This window comes from Protopterus annectens, chromosome 13.part0 (genome assembly GCF_019279795.1).
Source record: "Protopterus annectens isolate FY-2018-M chromosome 13.part0, PAN1.0, whole genome shotgun sequence".
Lineage (NCBI taxonomy): Eukaryota > Metazoa > Chordata > Ceratodontiformes > Protopteridae > Protopterus > Protopterus annectens.
Window position 1 is genome coordinate 336,549,224 of NC_056747.1, and position 21,896 is coordinate 336,571,119.

General features: G+C 36.7%; 1 protein-coding gene across 1 annotated transcript in view; it reads left to right on the forward strand.

The window, feature by feature from the left end:
- Window positions 1–21,896, forward strand: part of CRTC1 (CREB regulated transcription coactivator 1) — a 1,948,027-nt gene that overhangs the window by 660,879 nt on the left and 1,265,252 nt on the right. The gene's annotated exons all lie outside the window — the stretch shown is intronic.

Sequence of the window (21,896 nt, forward strand, 5' to 3'; positions counted from 1 at the left end):
ATCATCAGCCTCTAGTTACTATTTTAAAGAAGCCTATGCATTCAGCTCCAGCAAGATTGCAAAGAATGATGTTCAAATTGCAGAGGTGCAATTTCAAAATGGTTTATATGGAAGGCACACTTCTTTATCTAGCTGATACCTAATCCATATTGCTCAGAATTACAACAGAACAGCTTGACACACAGAATTTTGACTTTGATGTCATGGAAGTGCATAAGTTTTCTACCACAAGACTTGAGCTGAGAGGTCTTACAAAGACTGATCCAGTTTTGCAGAAGGTCAATCACTACATTAATATTGGATGGCCGTCAAAGCAATATAGTGTACCACTTGAAGTGCAAACCTATTTTCCTTACAGAGATGAGATGTTGATGGAAGACTGCATTATTTTCCCAGGTCCTAAAATTGTTGATGTTAAGTTGTCAATCTCGCCTTCATTCTTGATGGATGGAGGGTCGGCTCCGACTCGGCCAATACTAAAGCTCGAGAGCTTATTCCACCGGCTCGAGGCTCCCACAATGCTAGGCGGTAACTACTCAGATCTCGTTTGCCGCTTAGCTGACAAGGTGCTTTCTTCTACCGGCTCTGGCAGGTTAGCGAGTTTTCTTGTTTAAAAAACTTCAAATTCTACCCCTATCTTTTCTATTTAGTTTAGTTTTTATACAGAGTATCCCTTTAGTTTAAATCAGGTCCCCCTTGTGTTTGAATTCCTGTTTTATCCCCTTTTTAACTTTTAGGCCTTTGGCCCACTCCCTTTTTTTTCCCCTGTCCTTTCAGTGTGACTGGATTTATGTTTGGTTAAAGGGTGTATCTGTGTGTTGTGTTTGTGTTTTTTTTCATACAGCCTTTCAGGATGTCTAAAGACTCCAAGGTCTCAGGCTTCAAGAAGTGTGATTCGTGCTGTCAGAAAATGTCTCTGACAGATGGTCACACTTCTTGTGTCTATTGCCTGGGACCTTTGCACCTGCAGGACTCATGTACTGTTTGCCATGCATTCAGCCCTAGAGTCCTGCAGGAACTCAAAAACAAGCTCATACTTCGAGGCTTGTTAAAGCCTGAAGGCCCCCCGACCCAGTCTGTGTCGGGGAAGCCTTCTAAGACTTCCAGGCCGTCTGCTCCAGCTTCAGAGCAGTCTCCTGGGAGCATTAAAGCTGCTTCGACATCGGCTCCGGCTGGAGTCGATGTTTCAAAGTCTCATACCGTTACCATGGCTCCAGCCGGAGCCGAGGTTGTCAAGACTCAGTTGGCTCCGATAGGCTTATCGGAGCCACCCTTAAAGAAGAGGTCTAGGTCCCCTTCCATCGGCTGCATCCACTCGGCTCCGGGATCCCCTCATCTGTCGGAGCGGAGCCATAGGTCTCATTCCTCTCGGTCCTCCAGGCTGTCCGACCATGACTTACAAAGGGTGGTGAGTAGACTTCTCAAGTCCGAGGCACTGGCCCAAATGCTGCATAGCCCTACTCAACAGTCAGCAGCTATTCCCATCCCTGATTCTGTTCCTCCTCCGACTCTGAGTTCAGAGCTGGGGCTCATCGGAGCCGTGGCTGTCAGTGCTTTGGAGCAGATACCTTCCCTTTCAGCTCCGTCGTCTGCTCCGATTTCCTCTTTGGAGTGATCTCAGCGCCGGGATTCTCTCGTCGGCTCCGAGGGGGCGAGTGGCATCGGACCCTTGTCCGACCCCGTTCTCCCTCTCGGGGCGTCTGCGCTGGTGAGTTCGGCTCTGACATCGGCCTCGGAGCCGTCCCTGTCTGTGCCGGGGGGGGTCCTTGTCTCCTCGGAGCGGGGACCTCCGGCCTTGGCTGATAGGGGCGCCTTCGAGGTCATGCAGAGCGTGCTAGACCCAGTGTCTACCCCACAGTCGGCTCCGTCAGCTCCTCCCTCTTCAGTGCCTGCGGTGGTTTCTACCCACCCCCTTGGAACAGACCGTAGAGAGCCAGCTCCTCAGGTTTCCCCATTGGGAATATCCTCCTCTTCCGAGGCCTCTCCTGATCCGGTAGGAGAACCCCCTCAGAAGAGACAGTACAAGAGGAAGCACATTGACTCCCCTGAGTCTATCACCTCTGACACTGACTTGGAGGAATCTGAAGGTTCCCCTCTGTCCCCCTCTGAGGATGTCTCTTTTGCTGACATCCTTGAAATCCTGAAACAGAGGGGGGAACTGGCCCACCCTTAACCCTTCAGAGGATGAGTCTGTTTACCTTGAGGCGTTTGGCTCTCGCCCTTCCACCTCCTGGGTGTCCCCTCCCTCTGACCCCCTTATGGAAGTGGTGGCAAGGAAGGCTTGGACGGCCCCTGATTCAGTGGAACCTACCCCAAGGAGGCCGTCAAAATTTATTACTGCCCCTAAAGAGAAAGAGTTTCTATCTAAAGGTGTCTCTGTTGATGCCATGGTGGTGGCCGCAGCCACTAAGAAGGAGTTAGCCGATCCTTCGGTACCTGTCCATCCTCCTAATAAGGAGTCTAGGACCATGGACAGGTACGGTAAGTGGATGTTTTCATCAGCGACCTTTTCAATGCGGTCGCTGAACTACTTGTGTCACTTCACCCGTTTCCAGAGAGATTTGCTCAAGGATATGAGTGAGACCATGCAGGATCCAACAGCTGAGGGGTTCCAAGACAAAATGAACTCCCAGTTGGCAACCCTGAATTCGATTGTCAACTCCTCCATGCGGCTTATGTCATATGCGGCTGATGGGGCGAGTAGGGCCGCAGGCACAGGTGTAGCTTTACGACGTCACGCCTGGATGCGGCTTTGCAATTTTGCGGACCCTTTCAAGGCGTCCTTCCCCAATTCACCCTTTGATGGCTCAACGTTGTTTGGACCTCAGGTGAACGATACATTGACTAGGTGCGAGCACGAAGGTAAGACTCTCTCTGCTGTGGGAGTCCGTTTTTCTACCCCTTCTAGACCTTATCCAAAAGGTCAGAGGGGAGGAAAAATATGGTTCCGCAAACCACAGGGAGTCTCATCTGATGCACAAGGTTGATTCCCCTCTAGAGGCAGAGGGGGGAATAACAATAGATGCCGCCCTAGGGGCAGAGGTGGTCCGCATAACCAGGGTAGCAGAGAAACCTTCTCTGATAAACCCTTTCAGCATCCCTGAGGAGCTGCCTGGCTGTCAACCTTCGGAGGCAGTCGGGGGGAGATTATCACTGTACCCAAAAGCCTGGCTTTCCCTCACTCAAGACAAATGGGTACAGTCAATCATATCCGTGGGTTAGAAAATTCCCTTTATTCACATCCCATCCCAACCCAAAGGATCCCTTCCAGACGTTCCACCCAGTCTAAGGGAACAAGCAGCATTAGAAATATCAAAGCTGCTGTCAAAAAGAGCTATCCAACCAGTCCCAGCAGACCAGCAAGGATCCGGAATCTACTCCAAATTCTTTTTGGTACCAAAAAAACGGGACTGGAGACCAATACTGGATCTCAGCAAGTTAAACAATTATATCAGAAAAACAAAATTCCGGATGGTCACGCTACAGTCCATTCTACCCTTCTTGGGTCAGGACAATTGGATGTGCTCGATAGACCTTCACGATGCGTACTACCATATCAGAATGCACAGATGCTCCAGGAGGTTTCTCCGCTTCAGGCTGGGAGCCAGTCACTACCAGTTCAGACCCCTGCCCTTTGGTCTCACTACAGCCCCCTGAGTGTTTACCAAATGCATGGCAGTGGTCGCGGCTCACTTGAGACATCAAGGATTCCAGGTGTTTCCATATTTGTACGACTGGCTCTTTACCGCCACCACCAGACATCAACTGCTTCTATCCAGAGACTTCACCATCCAAACTTGCCAAGCTCTAGGCATTTCAATAAATTTCGAAAAATGTGCCTTGTCGCCTTGTCAATCTATTACCTTTATAGGCGCCACCTTAGACACAGTCCATCTTTCCGCCAGTCTTACAGAGCAAAGAGTATTAGATATCCGCAAACAAGTTTACCTTCTACTTCAGTGCAACAAGGTCAAAGCCAAGGTAGTCTTGAAGGTATTAGGACTCATGGCAGCTACTATTACTCTTCTCCCCTTAGCTCATTTTCACATGCGGATCCTCCAGTGGATGCTGTTTACTCAATGGTCATTCCAACAGCTCCCGATGTCTCACATCATTCTACTAACTCAATCATGCAAGAATCACCTGTCTCGGTGGATCACATCACCTCAAGTTCTCCAGGGCAGACCCTTCATTCCCCCCTCCCCAATCGCCACGGTGACAACAGATGCTTCCCTGATTGGGTGGGGGGGGGGCATTATCAGGGCAGGACAGTCCAGGGCACGTGGCAACCTTTCGAGTGCCACTTGCACATAAATGTCTTAGAGATGAGAGCAGTGCTTTTAGCATTGCAAGCCCTTCAGGACTCTCTTCCCACAGGGACTATTGCAATTCAGACGGACAACATGTCCGTAGTGTGGTACATCAACAAACAGGGCGGAACCAAGTCCTACCCCTTATGTCGAGAGACACTCAGACTTTGGCAGTGGGCGATTTCTTCTCAGCGTTTTCTGATAGCAACGCACATTCCCGGGAAGTCCAACGTGATTGCGGACAAGTTGAGCAGGGCCATTCTCATGCCTCACGAGTGGTCTCTAAAAAAAAAAATCAGTGCTGGAAGAAGTCTTCCAAAGATGGGGCCGGACTTGCTGCGATCTTTTTGCTACTCCCCAAAACAGCAAGTGTCACGACTTCTTCACTCTCTTCCCATTACCAGGCCATCCCACCAGAGACGCTCTAGTCCACGATTGGCCCCGGGAACTTCTGTATGCTTTCCCCCCCTTTCCACTGATCTCTCAATTAATTCAGAAAGCTATCGCCTTGAGAGTTACCATGATCCTCATTGCCCCTTACTGGCCTCGACAGATATGGTTTCCGTTCCTCCATCATTACCTGTTGGAGCAGCCCTGGCATCTGGACCCGGTGCCAGATCTTTTGACCCACCAGTCAGGCCAGCTGCACCACTCCCTTCAATCTCCCAACCTCACAGCGTGGTTTCTCCGATTCCTACCCTAGCCAGGCTTCCCTTAATGTCTCATTCGGTCTGTAACATCCTGATAGCCTCTCAAGTCTTCTACCAGGAGGATTTATAATAGTAAGTGGAAACGTTTTTCCTTCTGGGCAGCATCAAAAAATATAGACCCCTTCACTGCACCTATCCAGTCTATCCTAGACTTTCTGGCAGAGCTCTTTCATTTAGGCTCTTCCTCATCCACCATTAGAGTACAACTAGCTGCTATATCTAACTTTCATGTAGGTGTCTCGGACTCCAGTATCATGTCCCATAAGCTCTGCAAAGCCTTTCTAAGAGGTGTTTTTCTTCTCAAGCCCCCAATCAAAGATCCCCCACCTCAATGGGACTTGAATTTGGTCCTAGCATCCTTGATTCTCCCCCCCTTCGAACCAGCGGCTTCATGCCCTCTTAAGTTGCTCTCATGGGAAACAGTTTTTTTAGTAGCCATAACTTCAGCTAGAAGGGTATCTGAACTGCATGCTCTTTGCAGTCGTCCTCCTTACTTAGTTTTCCATAAAGACAGGATGTCCCTCCGGACAAATCAGTCCTTCCTGCCTAAGGTTTCCTCTGAGGCAAACCTAAACCGGACGATTGATCTTCCCGTCTTCTTCCCTGATTATTCCAACAGGTCGGAACAAAAGTTACATTTTCTAGATGTTCACCACCAACTTAGATATTATTTAGACAGGACTAAACAGTTCCGGAAATCTGATCAGCTTTTCCTGTCTTATGCGGAAGGGAAATTGGGCCTTCCAGTTACTAAAGTGTCCCTTTCAAGATGGCTTACCTCTATAGTTACCTTCATCTATGAAATCAGACATCAAAAACTGCCTTCAAGACCTAGAGCTCATTCAACTAGGGCATTAGCTACATCTGTAGCTTTTCAGGACAGGCTACCAATAGATTCCATTTGTGCAGCAGCCACATGAGCTTCTCCTCATACCTTTATTTTGCATTACAAATTGGATATGGCCTCCAGAAACCGTGTCAACTTTGGTTCCACTGTTCTCAAGAGTCTGTTCTGATAGGCCACCCGGGGTAAGGTGCTAGGACGGTCCCATCCAGCAAGAATGAAGGCGAGATTGACAACTTAACATTAAGAAGTTATGTACCTACCATAACGTTCCATGTTAGTTGTCTTCTTCTCGCTTCTTTCTTCGTCCCCACCCTCCTTCCCCTAGCCTGGACAAACCGATAGGAATATTTGGGATCTTCCATTGGGATTTTTTCCTTCCCACATGTTCTACCACCTCTATTCTCCCTTTTTTATGTTTGTGGTAGTTTACCTACAGTTTTATATATAGTGGTGGGTTCTTTTTCTCTCTTCATTCTGTGGAGACCAGAACTGCATGGTTTTAGCTATCAAACGAGATCTGAGTAGTTACCGCCTAGCATTGTGGGATATAGGGGAGCCTCGAGCCGGTGGAATAAGCTCTCGAGCTTTAGTTTTGGCCGAGTCAGAGCCGAGGGTCGGCTCGGAACCCATCCAGCAAGAAAGAAGGCGAGAAGAAGACAACTAACATGGAACGTTATGGTAGCTACATAACTTCTTATTCCTGCTTCCTTATAACAGAACTATATCCAGATTTTGTATTGTGGTCACCCAGCTACTGAAAGAAGGGCGAGAGGACTAGTATTTTGGCCTTCTCTAGTAAAAGACATTGACAGAGCACTTTCTTCGTGTTCTGTATGCAGTAGTACTAAACCGCATTTGCAAAAAGAACCATTTTAGCCAAGTCAAGTTCCTGAACTATCTTGGACAACAGTAGCCACTGACACATTCAAGTGGAACAATTAGCATTACTTAGTATTGGTAGACTCTTATTTGAAATGTTTTGAGATCGATTTACTGCGTAACATAACATCCACTACTGTTATTACCAAGCTGAAACATCATTTCTCAGTCCATGGTAGTCCACACAAAGTTCTCTCTGACAATGGTACCCAATTTACCAGTCAGTTTCAAAAAATTCTAAGAGAATAGGACTTTGTACATGTTACTAGTAGTCCAGAATATCCGCAGTCAAATGGACTAGCTGAACATGCAGTGCAGAGTGCAAAGCAATAACTAGAGAAATCAGAGTGACAATACTGATGTCTTTTTGAATTTACTCAATCTCAGAAACAAATGCTGTGAGAGTATACTTGGCTCGCCTGCTCAGAGACTTCTGTCTAGGCAAACCAGAACAACACTATCAGTAACAGTTTATTGAGGCCTAAAGCTAAAAACAATAATGCAATCAAAGCCCAATTATTCAGAAAGCGTTCTTTCCAGAAGTCCAGTTATGACAAATCGAGCAGATTTCTTCGTTAATTAAAAGAAGGGGAGAGAGTGAGGATACAAATGGCGAAAGGTTTGACCTGCTTGGTCAATTGACAAGTTCATGCAGAAATAAAAGCCAGCCAATCACTGTAACTCCAAGCTTGAACAGAACTACGAGTAGAACAACAAGAATACTCCACGAATAGTGTAGTCACTAGAAACCACTGTTTTATCCAAAAAACGAAGACGAAAATTCCTCACAGAATACAAATAGTAAAAAACAGGAACATACAGGTTAAGTGCTTTCATCTGTCCACAACAGACTTCCTCAGAACCTTTGATAATTATAATTAACTACAATTTATAACATCATTTGGCGCCAAAAAAAACAATTAATCAATTGATTATGTTAAACAGCTAAAAATATCTAAAAATACAAAAAAGCTAAAAATGTATATGAAAGTGCTGCTATAAGTATATATGAATATATTAATACCAGTACATATACACATGCAAATAAATAGTATAAAAAATGTACTATAATATATATATATATATAATAAAATTGTACTTAATTGATAGAATTACAGCTTAATGATACAAGCTGTTTTTATATAATGTTTTTGTAATATTTTTGTATAATGTATTCATGTATATTATAGGGTAAAAATACTAGGGATGAAAATACTAAAACTGCACCCTAACTTCATTGAATATATAGAATAATGAAATAAATGAAATGAACCCCAACTTTTAAAAAAACTGTCAAAAATTAAAAATATTAATACAATTAAGATGACCCCAGGATAAGGAAAGGCTTCAAACTGATATGCTCGTTAAGTCCTGGATACGTTGTGGCATCATAACAAATTTGCCAGCCACTTACTTTCCATGGATCCTAGACGTGCCTTCCAATTACCACTACCTACTGACCTATCTACTTGATCTAATATGGCAAACTTAAACTTGTGTTCTATACCTTTTTCTTTGACATGTTTACTAAGTGCGTTCTTGTCATCTCCTTTACTCATTTTGTATACGTGTTCATAGATCCGTGTTTTTAACTTTCTCTCAGTTTTGCCTATATAATATGCTGAACAGTGTGTGCATGTAGACAACTCCCTGATTATTACAATTACCTGATCTAAATTTACATGTACTTTTCATGATGTTGTCTAGTTTAACCCTTCTATCCTCATTAATGTACTTACACTGTCCACATGTTCCACATCTTTTTGTACCCATCTTAATATTTTCTCTATTATCCCTATATTCACTACTTTCTACTATTTTCTTGATATTTTTCCCTGTTTTTAATACTATAATAGGGTCTTTCCCTACTATAGGTCCTGTAACCTCCATATTTGATAGTAGTGTCCAATGTCTGCGTAAGATCTCCTTAACTAAATTTGTATGTGCGTTATACATGATAACACAAACTCATCTATCTGGGGGTTTGTTCACCATCTTATAAGGCCCTTCTTTTCCTAATAATGGACAAAACTTAATACCCCATTGTTGTTTGACATATTCCACCACATCTTCAAGCATGGTTGTAGGGTAACCTCTTTCCATAAACAATTTGTATATATAATCTAATTCCTGTGTCATGAGTTCTCTGGTAGAAGACATGCGGGCGGCTCTAACACATTGCCCTTTTACTACGTTTTTGAATATATAATGTGGGTGACAACTCCCAAATTGAATATAATCATTAGAAAAAGTTGGTTTTCTATACAATTTTGAAACAAAACCTACCCTACTATTACTAATGTATGTATCCAAAAACGCTATACCTTTATTATCAACTTTATGGGTGAAACTCAGGAATTCCGTGGTGCTGTTAATATACTTGATAAAATCTGGGATGATTTCCTTTCTCTCTTTCCAAATTATAAAAAGATCGTCCAAAAAACGTGTATATAACAATATATACTTGTAATATTCACTTGGAAATATAAAGAGATCCTCCCATTCTAACATCACCAAGTTAGCAAATATGGGTGCACAAGATGCACCCATAGCTACACCTCTGGTCTGTCTGAACACTTCACCCTGAAACTCTATATAATTATGATCCAATATGAGTCCCATCATGTCTAAAATAAGATTGATTTTCTCCCAAGTTAAACCAGATAACTTCTTCATGCTATTACAAAAATATTCCAACCCTATATTCGTAGGTATACAAGAAAATAGATCTTTTACATCTACAGTGATAAATGTAATGTCCTCACCCCACACTTCCGGGGTTAATTTACTGAGAAAATCCCAGGAATCCTTGATTAAATGTGGAACATTTGCATATACATGTTTGGTCCAATGGTCAATAGTGACCCCCATATTGAATGTTTTAGATTTAGATCCCGATATTATCGGTCTAAACGGAGGGTTTTTCAAGCATTTATGAATTTTGGGAATACCCACAATATGGGCCATCATAGGGTACTCGTTCCTTATAAAGTTATAGAGATCATCATTAATTCTATTGTCTAAAAGGTATTCTTCAATAGCTAAGTCTATGCGCCTATATCCAATGTTAATTTGATTTACAGAGACTTCTTCATAATTACCTGAGTTAAACAAAATATCATGAATCACACTGTAATATTCTACCTTGTCAAATAATATAATCCCGCCACCCTTGTCGGGTTTCATGATTCTAATCTCTTTATTCAAAATGATGCCATCTAATGTTTTTCGTTCATCCTTCGTTAAATTATCACTAAACATGCCGTAAAAATCAGCCTGCTTCCTAATGTTTTTGTATAGTTCATATACTTCCCTACACACCACTTGTTCATATACTGCTACTTGTGGGTTTGGTGGCAGAATATATGAACTTTTCTTTACAAGCCTCTGCTCATTTACCTTAGGCCCTTCATTTTTATCCTTAAAAAATAACGCCAGATTCAATCTACGACAATATAATTTTATCTCTTTGATAGTATCAAATAAATTGAAGCAAACAGTTGGAATATATTTCATTCCTTTACTAAAAAGGGTGAAAAAATCTTGTGTGATCTCAACATCAGTATAATTATATACCTTAAATCCACTATAATTGTGTGTCATGGGTCTACCACTGTCGCTTGTTTCAACACTCTGAACAGCTATAATAGGTGATACATTATCTATATCCAAAACATTTCTCTCCGTAGTACCCACTTCCTTACACATATTCACCACATCATTGTCAATAATTGGCTGACTACTACTACTTATATTTAATACCTTTTCTTTTTTTTTCAAAACAGGTTTATTGTTTTAACATACAAGAGAAATATCATAATTTTATACAAGTAATTAAAAATAGATATGATTATAACATTCAACAAAACAACTGAAGTATTTACAAAGACATCCACTACAATCAGATCAATTAATTAAACTAAAATACCATGCTATTGAAATTAGGATTTTTTTAACAAATTTTGTAAATTATCCCATACAATATAATAAGATGTTTTTCTAGTTGTTCTTGACCTAATTGTGTTTATTTCCATATGGCACACTATATTCATAACATTTTTAAATTCATTGAACGAAGGAGGTGTATCTGAAATCCAATTTCTGGTTATCATTTTCCTAGCCACTGCTAGAATAGACCATAACAAGGGAAGCTTAACCTTTTTAACACTTTGAGGTACAGGTGTGTTGAATAATATAAGAGATTTATAAATAATGAAATTATCTGTAAAAGAGCCTGCAAAAATTCATTAATTGACTTCCAGTATTCTTTCAATTTTATACAGTCATAAAACATATGAGCCCAGTCAGCATTAATTTCTACATTACATCTCTTACATAGATTATCTTTATTATTTATTTTATTCATCATCAAAGGTGTATAAAAAGATCTATGTAAAAATTTCCATGTATAAAGTCTCCAGACAATGGAAGACGTAGTTCTATAGGCAGATTCCAATATATATTGTTTATCTTGTTGATTTGGTGGGTCCCCATTAATAGAAGTGAAATAATTCCAGTATGCATCTACACTGTAAAAAGTTTCTTGTCTGATAATTTTATGTATGTATGAAAGTTTACCTTTATCAGAAACTTTATGTTTTGTAAATTTAATATCAAGTAATCAATCAGTGTTGGAATAGATTCTTTAACTGTTATAGACATTAGATCTATTTTATTAATGAGATGTTGTCTAAAGGTCTGAACCTCTAACCAGCAAGTTTCTCTTAGATCAAATTCTTGTTTTAAGAAATCTAGATTTTTAACTTTATTATCAGATATCAACTGATACCAGTACTTTAGATCATTATCTATAGCTAAATGAGTTCCTTCAGAAGTAGATGACAAAAGCATACCCTGAGTATACATTATAGGGAATATAATAAAATTCCATTCCCTATACTTAGGGTGCATGAATATAAAGTTACGATAGCTAATAATAATATTTAATGGGTAACAAACCATGTGTTTAGGTGTAATAGGTGAAGTACAAAATTCCTTTAGTAACCATAACATGGAGTTATTTACAATCATATTTTTATGTGTTAAGGAGATTTTCATGAAGTGCAAACTAATTGGCTCCCAATAATCTTTCCATTTTGCGACATATGACTGATCTATTAATAAAGTAATAACTTTTACAATAGAAGAGATAGTATATAAATTAAAGTCTGGAAAAGAAATACCCCCTTGAGACCAGCTATTAGTATGTTTCTTTAATTCAATCCTAGGTCTATTAGGTGCCCATAGGAAATTTAACATTAGTGTATTCAGTTTCTTGATAATTATTTTTGTAGGTGGAAGTATTATTGATTGTATTAAGTATAAAATCTTGGGGAATATTATCATTTTAATAATTGTAAGTCTCTCCTCCATAGTAAAAACATATTATTCCAGGTATTAAAAAGATTTTGTATATTAAGAAAACAGGTATTATAATTATTATATATAATAGATTTAATATCTTTAGATAGTATTATACCTAAATAAGTTATCTGACCTGAATTGGGTACATATTTAGTAAAATCACTAATGAGAATATTTTTCGTGTATATATAGGTAGTATTTTAGTTTTTCTTCATTGAATATTAAACCAGAAATACTTTTAAAATTCATCATTTTATCAAATAGAGACTGCATAGAAGAATTAGATCCTGCTGATGTAATTAGAACATCATCTGCAAAAGTTGAATTTTGGATGTTGTATTTTCATCTATTTCAAAACCCTCTATGTCAGTACTGTTTCTGATCAAATTAGCCCAAGGCTCCATTACTAAAGTGAATAATAGTGGAGAAAGTGGACATCCTTGTTTTGTACCTTTAAAAATGGGTATTTTTTGTGAAACATATGTTCCTACCTTAATATAAGCCAATGTTCCTTTGTATAAATGCTCAATTAGATTTACAAATGCATCTGAGAAGTTTGTGCACTTCAGTAAGGTAAACAGATAGTCCCAACTTACTGAATCAAATGCTGAACTTATATCAAGACTAATAAGTGTTAAATCTTTCTTTTTCCTATTTGCAAAATCAATTAATATTAAAGTTCTTCTTATATTGTCAATAGTATTTCTATTTACAATGAAGCCTGTCTGATCTATATAATGCCGGGGATGATTGTCTTCAATCTATCAGCAAAAATACTCATAAACATTTTATAATCAACATTAAGTAATGAGATGGGCCGATATGAAGTACATCTAGTTGGATCTTTACTAGGTTTTAAAATTGGCGAAATAAATGTATATTGCCAAGATGGGGGGGTTATTAACTCAGTTTGGGCCAAAATAAAAACCTTATGTATTAATGAATATGTACTTTTAGAAAGGATTTTATATATCTCTGGTATAATACCATCATTACCCGGTGCTTTGTTTGATTTAAGCTTATTTATTTGTGTAATAACCTCTGTATATGAAATACTTTAGTTTAATCTGTTGTTTATTAAGCTTTTTATTCATGTTTGTGGTTATAAACTCCTTTATTTTATCTTTAGGTTCCATGTTAATGTTATTATGGTTAATTTTGTGAAAGTGATTTCTAAATTCATCTAGTATTTCTGGTATACTAGAAACATTCTTCTTTTTCCTTAGAGAAAAGATTTCTTTGATATGGTTTTGTTTATTCAACCTTTTTGTTTTATTTTTAAGTCTATGTAAGTATTTGGGGCTTATTGAATAAGACAAAAACTTGTATTTCTCTAAAGTTATTTTAACTTTGAGTTCAAATTTATTTGTATTTCTCATTTAGTTTGTTTATTTCTTCAATAACTTTCTTGTCCATAATATTTTCTTTATTATTATGTTTATAAGAGTCTAATTTACTTTGAATATCTAACAATTCCTTATCCCAAGATTTCCTTTTATTATTATACCATCTGATACTTTGTCCATATAGATATGATTTTAAGGCATCCCAAACATAGACAATGGAGACTTCAGGAGTATTATTTATGTCTAAAAAATGTTTTACTTCTGAAAGTATATATTCTTTATAGTCTTTTAGTTGAGTTAAGTATGCTGGTATCCTTTTGATCTGAACATTATGAGTATTTTTATCATGAATTCAAAAACAATTGAATTATGATCAGATATAGGACATGAAATGATTTTGGAATTAATTAAATCTGCTACCATCTGGTTAGAAATAAAGACCCTGTCTATTTTTGAATAAGTTTTGTATCTGTTAGAAAAAAGGTGTATAGTAATGATTTTGAATCTATCTGATTATTAATATCATTCAAATGATAAGAATTAGCAAAATTATTTAAATGTTTTGCATTAGATGTAATTCTTCTTTTTCCTATAGTGGTAGTATCACTTTCATGTAGTATACAATTAAAGTCGCCAGCTAAAATAATATCTCCTATAGAGAATGATATGATCTTATCAAGATGATGTTTCACTGTATTAATACCAATTCCAGGTATCCAATATACATTAATTAAAGTGTAAGTCTTCCCATTAATTTGTATTGTAACCATACAAAACATTCCTTTGTCATCCTGATAAGACTTAATGGTTTTAGGAATGGGCATACTTTTATTCCATAAAATAGCCACTCCTCTTTTTCTGAGTGTGCTCTGAACTAACCAATACTGTATATTTGTTTGTGGCTAGTTTATCAATATCTTTTTTCAGGAGATGGGTTTCTTGCAGGAAGACTAAGTTGGCCTTATGTAAATTAATGTATCTTATTAGGCTTGCCCTTTTACACAGATTATTCAATCCATTAATGTTTAAAGAAATTCCTTTTAAAGATGTCATTTGGCATTTTTAAAACTTAAGAATCTTATGATCAAAATAACAAACAACAACATAAGTAATGTTACATCTCCTTCTTTAGGTGTACCTTTAAATATAGCTGTATTTATTGAATCTCTTATGGGATTTTGTATAGGATTCAATTTTGTTTGTAGTGACAATGAGTGTACAAAATATATTGTAGATGTCAAAACTATATACATATAACAATGAACAAGTGAAAATAATGTAAGGATTAAACCTTGCATCCAGCCTGGAGTTAAAAACTCCAACTTAGAGTAGTATTTACCACTCAAGTTAACCCCCTACACAAAGCAGCAGTACCTCAGATACCACCTTATCAATTTAATACTGGTTATATTTAACTTAAATTAACAGCTTTCAATTCAATTATCTAGCAAGACAAGACTACACATTTGATAAAACAGCATCATATAAACTAAAATAAACTTTTTTTTTTTTTTTAAACTATTCATACTACTATATACATCTATGTAATATAATACACTTGTATTCAAATAGCATTCAAATAATCTTGATATTAGGAACCAAGAGGAGAGAGAGAAATAAAAGACGCGAAAGAGGGAGAGAGAGGAAAGAGAGAGAGAGAAAAAAAAAAAGGAAGGCATATTTACATATTAATTTATTCAAAGTATGTAAAAATAAGTTCTAACATTCATTTAAATCAAACACTTTGGCTAATATGGTTCAGACATTACATATATTAAGATGCATCTATTTTCTGTCATGTAAATGCAGTCAATAGCTTCCAAAAAAAACCTTGAATTGCTTGTATATGAGCATTTTACTCATTCTCATTGTCAATAGAATAAAATATTATATTTATAGAAATTGTTATAAATCATACTGCATAGTTATGCAAATTCTCAGAAACACTTGCATTATTGTAAAAAAAGCCATCTGTATTTTGTATGTCTATACTACTGCTTTAAAATATATCACATGACAATTTCTTCCAGAATAGAGTTATAAAGTTATTTATGCTTGTCAATCAGATGAATTAAATGAGTTATAGTAATGTATATGTTTGGAACATAAGTTTTTAACACTGATTAGTATGCTGCAGTCAAGTAGATTTTCAAAAACACTTGAATAAATGTTTCATTTTCTATGCCTTCTAAAATAAGACATTTACTTACTACAAGAAACTGCATCATTTAAAATCATTATAACTGACATGTTTTATGAATTATAACATAGATATTTAAGTAATTATATAAAATAACTCACATTTAAATGTTAAAGAGTTCATTTTCCTTCACATAGTCGCATTTGCATCAGTTCTACTTCCTGGTAGAGTGTTCTTCCTGAATCTGTGATGTGTCAGTGTGATATCTGGGTCAAAGGTCAAATTGACTGCTTTCAGCTTCTCTGTGAGAATTCTGAGAGTTGAAGCTTTTAAAACAACTCGAGAACACTGTTCATGAGGTAGCCCACATCCCAGATTGTCTCCCTTAACATTTTGGCGGGAAACTTGTTAAAAACTAGTGACAAACATTCATTTAGCAGTGTAAATGCATCTAAACATGACAAAACCTTTGCAATGTATTTTACAGGTTATTACAGCCTCTATGTAAGTGAAATTAAGCCCAAAGTTATTAATAAGTAATAAAACTCAATATTTTTGTCCCAACACAATTTTTATGCAAATCTTATTATTTACTGTGTCTATATGATCAAAAGGATTTCTATATATTAATATGAAAAAAAAATAGAGAAAGAATAAAGAAAAGAAAAAGAGAGTAGAAAATAAGAGTGTAAAGTAGAAATAAAAAAAATGTAAGAGAAAGCTATAAGAAGTATATACAATGGAGTATTACTTACTGTTTATATTAATAGAGTTAAAAATAAAACATATTTACTATTATTTAGTTCTAATTATTAGTTAAAGCATGACAGATTATTTACAAACAAGCATAAGCAGTATAATCAAGAAAGTATAATTAGGAGTAGCATTTGAAGAACATATAAACTTTTTACAAGGAATAAGTATGTTATTATTCCATTTATCATATTTTCATTACTCTTCTCTCCCTGCCCTCCCCCACCCTTTATCCACTACATAATCTAAATAGAATGTCATTGTTTAAACAAAGAAAAGGAGAAAAAAAAAGAAAAAAATGTATCAAATTACTGACCTTACTTCTCTTTTTCAGAAAGAGAAACAAATTGAATAATAGCTTGTTATTAGTTCCTCAGATATTTTGACTGGTTATGAAACAAAACATTTCTTTGCACACAGAGAATAACTTTGATTAAATCTTTTTCATAATATTTGTGGCTTTCTGGAAATGCAGGAACTATATTTAAAAAGATTAATAATGAAGTAAAATGATGAGAGAAAAAAAAAGAAAAAAAAAACAGAACAAATCATTTGTTTTTTAGTCTCTTCTTCCTCTCTGAAGTCTTCCACAAAGTTTCAGTTGCCAGTCTCTTTAATGAAGGACTAGCCCATTCCATTTCCTCTATTTTATCCAAAATCTTATTTTTTTTTGATAAACAGTAAAGCAGAGTCTGTCATCAAAAATTTTAGGACCATCAGGAAGGAAGATTTTTAGCTTGGCAGGAAACAGAAGGTATGTTTTAAACTGTGCTTTTTTAAGCTCCCTTATTAGTGGCAGAAAAACTTTTCTTTTAGCTATTACCAAGGAAGAATAGTCATTGTCAAAACGCACAGTTGTCTCATTAATCTTAGCAGGAGCTTTAGCCCAAGCAGATTTAAGAACCATCTCTTTATCAAAAGATGATAGAAATCTAACTATAACTGATCTAGGATAGTTTTTGTTAGAGTTAGTATTAGCTATAGATCTATGTGCTCTTTCGATACCAAAAGAGAATGCTTCTGGTAAGTCTAAAGTTTTAGGGAGCCATGTTGTTAAAAAAGAAGTAATATTGTTACCTTCAATATTTTCTGGCAGTCCAAAAATAGTAATGTTATTGCGCCTAGATCTATTTTCCAGGTCATCCAGCTTTGTAAATGTGTATTTTGTTTCAGCAGAAACTCAATGTTGATTTCCTCTTCTTGGATTCTATTTTCCATGTCATTCACAACTTCTTCTATGCCTGTCATCTGGATCTTCTGTTGTTGCAGGTCTATATGTAACAAGTCTATTTGTTTTGTAGTTTTTTCTATGAAGGTATCAATTTTAGTATCCATTTTATCCATCTTAGCAGTAAGTTGCTGGATTATAGTTATCAGAGACTGAAGTTCTTTCTTGATGCTGGAGTCTTGAGAATTTGTCTTACTGGAACTCATTTCAGACTGATAAACTGACAGGAAAATTTCCAAAGTGATTTCTGACAGGAATATTGTTAAAATTTCCTTTCTTTTTAGATATAGTTCAAGAACTATATAAAACAAACATATTTAGAAAGAAAATTACTTCAAAAATTAATTTTTTAAGTAATTAATTCCTTTCAGTGTAATGAAATTGGTGGAGCTGAAGAAATCTGCTGCTATCCTGTGTTCATCCTTGGCCACGCCCCCATTTAATACCTTTTCTGATATCTCTTTGGGGCAGGGTAAAATCTCCCCCCTTGAAAATTTGTATCCTCATCCTGTCTAGTATGTTTACCTCTCCCTATATTTTGTTCCTGGTTAAAAACATTTTTACCTTCTCTATAACGTTGCGGCCAAATGTATACCCTCCCTGTCTTATGCATCTTCCTATTGTATACACTTTTAGTCCTATTATTTGCTGTGTGAAACTGTTTACAGTATAAATCATGCCACTATTCAAACTCATTGTCTTGTGTAATTTCATCATTTAAAACCTCTAGCTCGTTCAATAATGTCGCAATCTTTTCATCATTATACTTCATTATCGTCTTCATGTGCATATAGCCAAACGTATCAAACAAATTATTAAATTCTTGTACAGCAGTGTTGTTATAATCAATGCCTAAGGGGAGTTTGAAAAAACGAAGCCCTTTGGCACAGTGTGTACATTCATACATTTCTCTAAGTAAGCATTGTCTAGCTTAGTACATTTCAAATGAATCAACTTTTTTCCTAAAAGAAAAATCTTTGTTTTCAGACTGCCCGATGTTATACTAGAGGCATGCCTGCCCTGTGTTTGTTTAAAGTCACCATTAATGGAAAACTCAAAGTCGTCGACTAAAAAATCATTGATAGCATTACCCAGTTTACTTCCCATGTCCTTATTATTGTTCTTAGATACTGTTCCATACTTTAAACTTGATTTACTACCAAATTTGGGGCTAGATATAATATCTTTAATAACAGTACCTTTCTTATGTATATTGTCCACTTCTTTGCTGGTAACATTAGAGTATGTTCTTATATTCTCCCATTGTTTTGGACGCGCCCCTAATCTCTGATTCTCCTCAGTTTGATGAAACAGGCTGAAGTCAAACGTGAATTCAGCCTCAGGCATAACATTATCTAAGGTTTCCTTTATATCCAAATTAGGGGCAGGCGTTGGTATTGCTCGACCTTTAACTTGGCCATTTGGTATGTCCCCCTGACTGTTAAGCACAATCCGTTCGGTGCCTTCAGAGTTTTGGGAAGATCCCATACGATTACCCACTTGCACCGTTTCAGTTAGTTTTCCGATGAGATCCAGTAGTTTATTGACGTCAGCTTGGAGCGTAGTAACTTCCGCTGTCAACGTAACGAACTCCGCTCTGCTCAATGAAGCCTCCAAAGGTACTGTGTCGGCCATGAAGCAACACAGAAGAAACAAGTGTGGTCAAAACACCAAAAATAAAAGCCAGCCAATCACTGTAACTCCAGGCTCGAACAGAACTAGGAGTAGAACAACAAGAATACTCCACGAATAGTGTAGTCACTAGAAACCACTGTTTAATCCAAAAAACGAAGACGAAAATTCCTCACAGAATACAAATGGCAAAAAACAGGAACATACAGGTTAAGCGCTTTCATCTGTCCACAACAGACTTCCTCAGAACCTTTGATAATTATAATTAACTACAATTTATAACATCATTTGGCGCCAAAAAAAAATTAATCAATTGATTGTTAAACAGCTAAAAATACCTAAAAATACAAAAAAGCTAAAAATGTATATGAAAGTGCTGCTATAAGTTCATGCAGAGCCAAGATCCTATTTTGTGAAATCAGTGGGTGTGGAGTACAGGCGAAATTGCAGATATCTTCTTTGCGTTTCATAACCGTTATCGCAGCATTGTTCATGTGATACAGACTCTAGATCTCAGAGCAGTCCAGATAATGTTTCTGTTCCAGAACGTGTCTTGACCCTCTACTTTTGTTTCTGAAGAAGTTCCAAAGGTTGAACATTCAGCATAAACAATCACAGTTGCTAAACCTAACTGTAATGTCTATGTTGCATGATTTGGTCGCATACCCAGACCTAGTGTGAAATATGCAGCAACTTGGACGTGATTGTATATATGTATCTAGTTCTGTATAAATGCATGACAAGAAGTATCTGTATCTATTGCATGACATTTAATGTCGTCATTATTGCATGACTCATTTCTCAGAGAGGAAGAATTTAGAATAACGCGAGTACCACCTTTAAGAAGCATTTCGAAGGACTGAACTTGCATATAAATAGCAAGCACGTGCTAGCTTCAGTGCCATTTTGAGAGGTGCAGCCAGAGTGTCGACATCTGTATGTGTTATCTAGTTTGTATATGTTAGTTACTTAGTTTCATTTCTTATGTGTTTGTATATAATAAAACTGCTTGAACAAGAACCCACAATGTTAGTCTACTTAATTCTGACTAGACGAGAGATTAACATAATCTTCTAGCCCAACACATGATGTTTTGATGTTGTCTGAGAGGTATGCATGCACACCCATAAGCATTTTATTAGAAGGAAGAAACCTGAGCTGAGCATAGCAGAAAAGGAAATCCCAAGTGTTAACTTACTACTTATTGTTTTTCATAGTTTTGTTGATAGTGAGTTCATTGTATTTTTTTGACAGCAGGATTGTTTGACCTACTTTCTCCATCCCTTTCCCTATCTGTTGAATAAGCTGCTGACCTTGCTTGTCTAAGAACATATTTAATTTTCTTGTCTTCTTTAAGAACCAACTTGTGTATGTTCCATGGATTTTTTAGTACATTTACTTTTTCTGAGTACTGGTTTACTTATCTGTTATGTCATAATGTATTGATTGTGCCAGCACAGTAGTGTAAGGTGTTTAGCTGGAGGATTTACAGCTTCATTAAATGATTAGATTTAAAAAATGAATTGTCTTGTGCATGCTATCTTTCATGCTGTGCAGTAGGAGTGAACTGACCTTGCTAATCCTTTTCTGGGATCAGTGATGAATCTCAGAATCGAGTTCTTTTTGCCTTGGCCATTGCTCTCAAAGGTGCTTTTTTCAATTGTTACTTAAAAAATAACATGCATCTGTACCGTTTGCTGCTGTTTAATTTAAACATTTGTTCATATTACAGCCAGTGTCTTCACTTTTCCATTTGTGTTGTCATAAGCATACATATGTACAGTTTCGCTCATTCATATTCTTTGCTGTTAAGCTTTGTGTACAACATGTTGAATTACAAAATTGTTATATGCAATACTGCTTAGTCAGATGTTACTAATATTCTTTTCTTTTCATTATTTTAACCCTTAGGAAACAGTGCATTGAATTCAGTTATATATTTTTCCATTTTTGTAGCAACATGTACAGCTATATGTCCACGTCTCCACCTGAATCTTTTTCTTTGGCTGTATTTTTAATGCATTTCAAAAGAGCAGTACTGTAAAACTGTTGATAGCATAATGGGAAATATTACAAAAAAAATGTTGAGCTCAGTGTGACATGTATGTTTATGAAACTCATTAACACGTTCACTGGTTGTAGTGGACTGTTCAACTATTGCCTCAGCTAATTCATCTGTTATGGTTGTTGCAGATGTTTGCAGACTTGCAAAAGTGTCAATTAAATCAGCTCACTTATTTAATTAGTAAAAAAAAAAAAAAAAGATGATCTAGTGAGAAAATGTAATTGAAGCATTAACCACACAAAAACAGCAGGAGTAGTACTCCAACCAAATACAATTGGGTTGCAGACACACAATTAATTTATTCAAACATAAAAACATGTAGGATTTAGCGCTTTCATCCCTTAATGGGGACTTCATCAGAATAATATCTCTAAAGATGCCATATTCTTTATATATTTTTTTTTAAAGAGACTAGTATTTAAAATATATACTAATATATATTGGAAACTTTAATGTGATGTTTTAGTCATTTATACAGTAAATTCCACTAGGGAATTCCAAAATCTTCTGTATATAAACATTTCTAAAACCTATCAATAAACAACTCGTACTAAAAGACATTTTTAAAAAAGTAAAATGAAATTGTTACTGTTTAGCAGCTCTTAAGCTTAAAACAGATTGA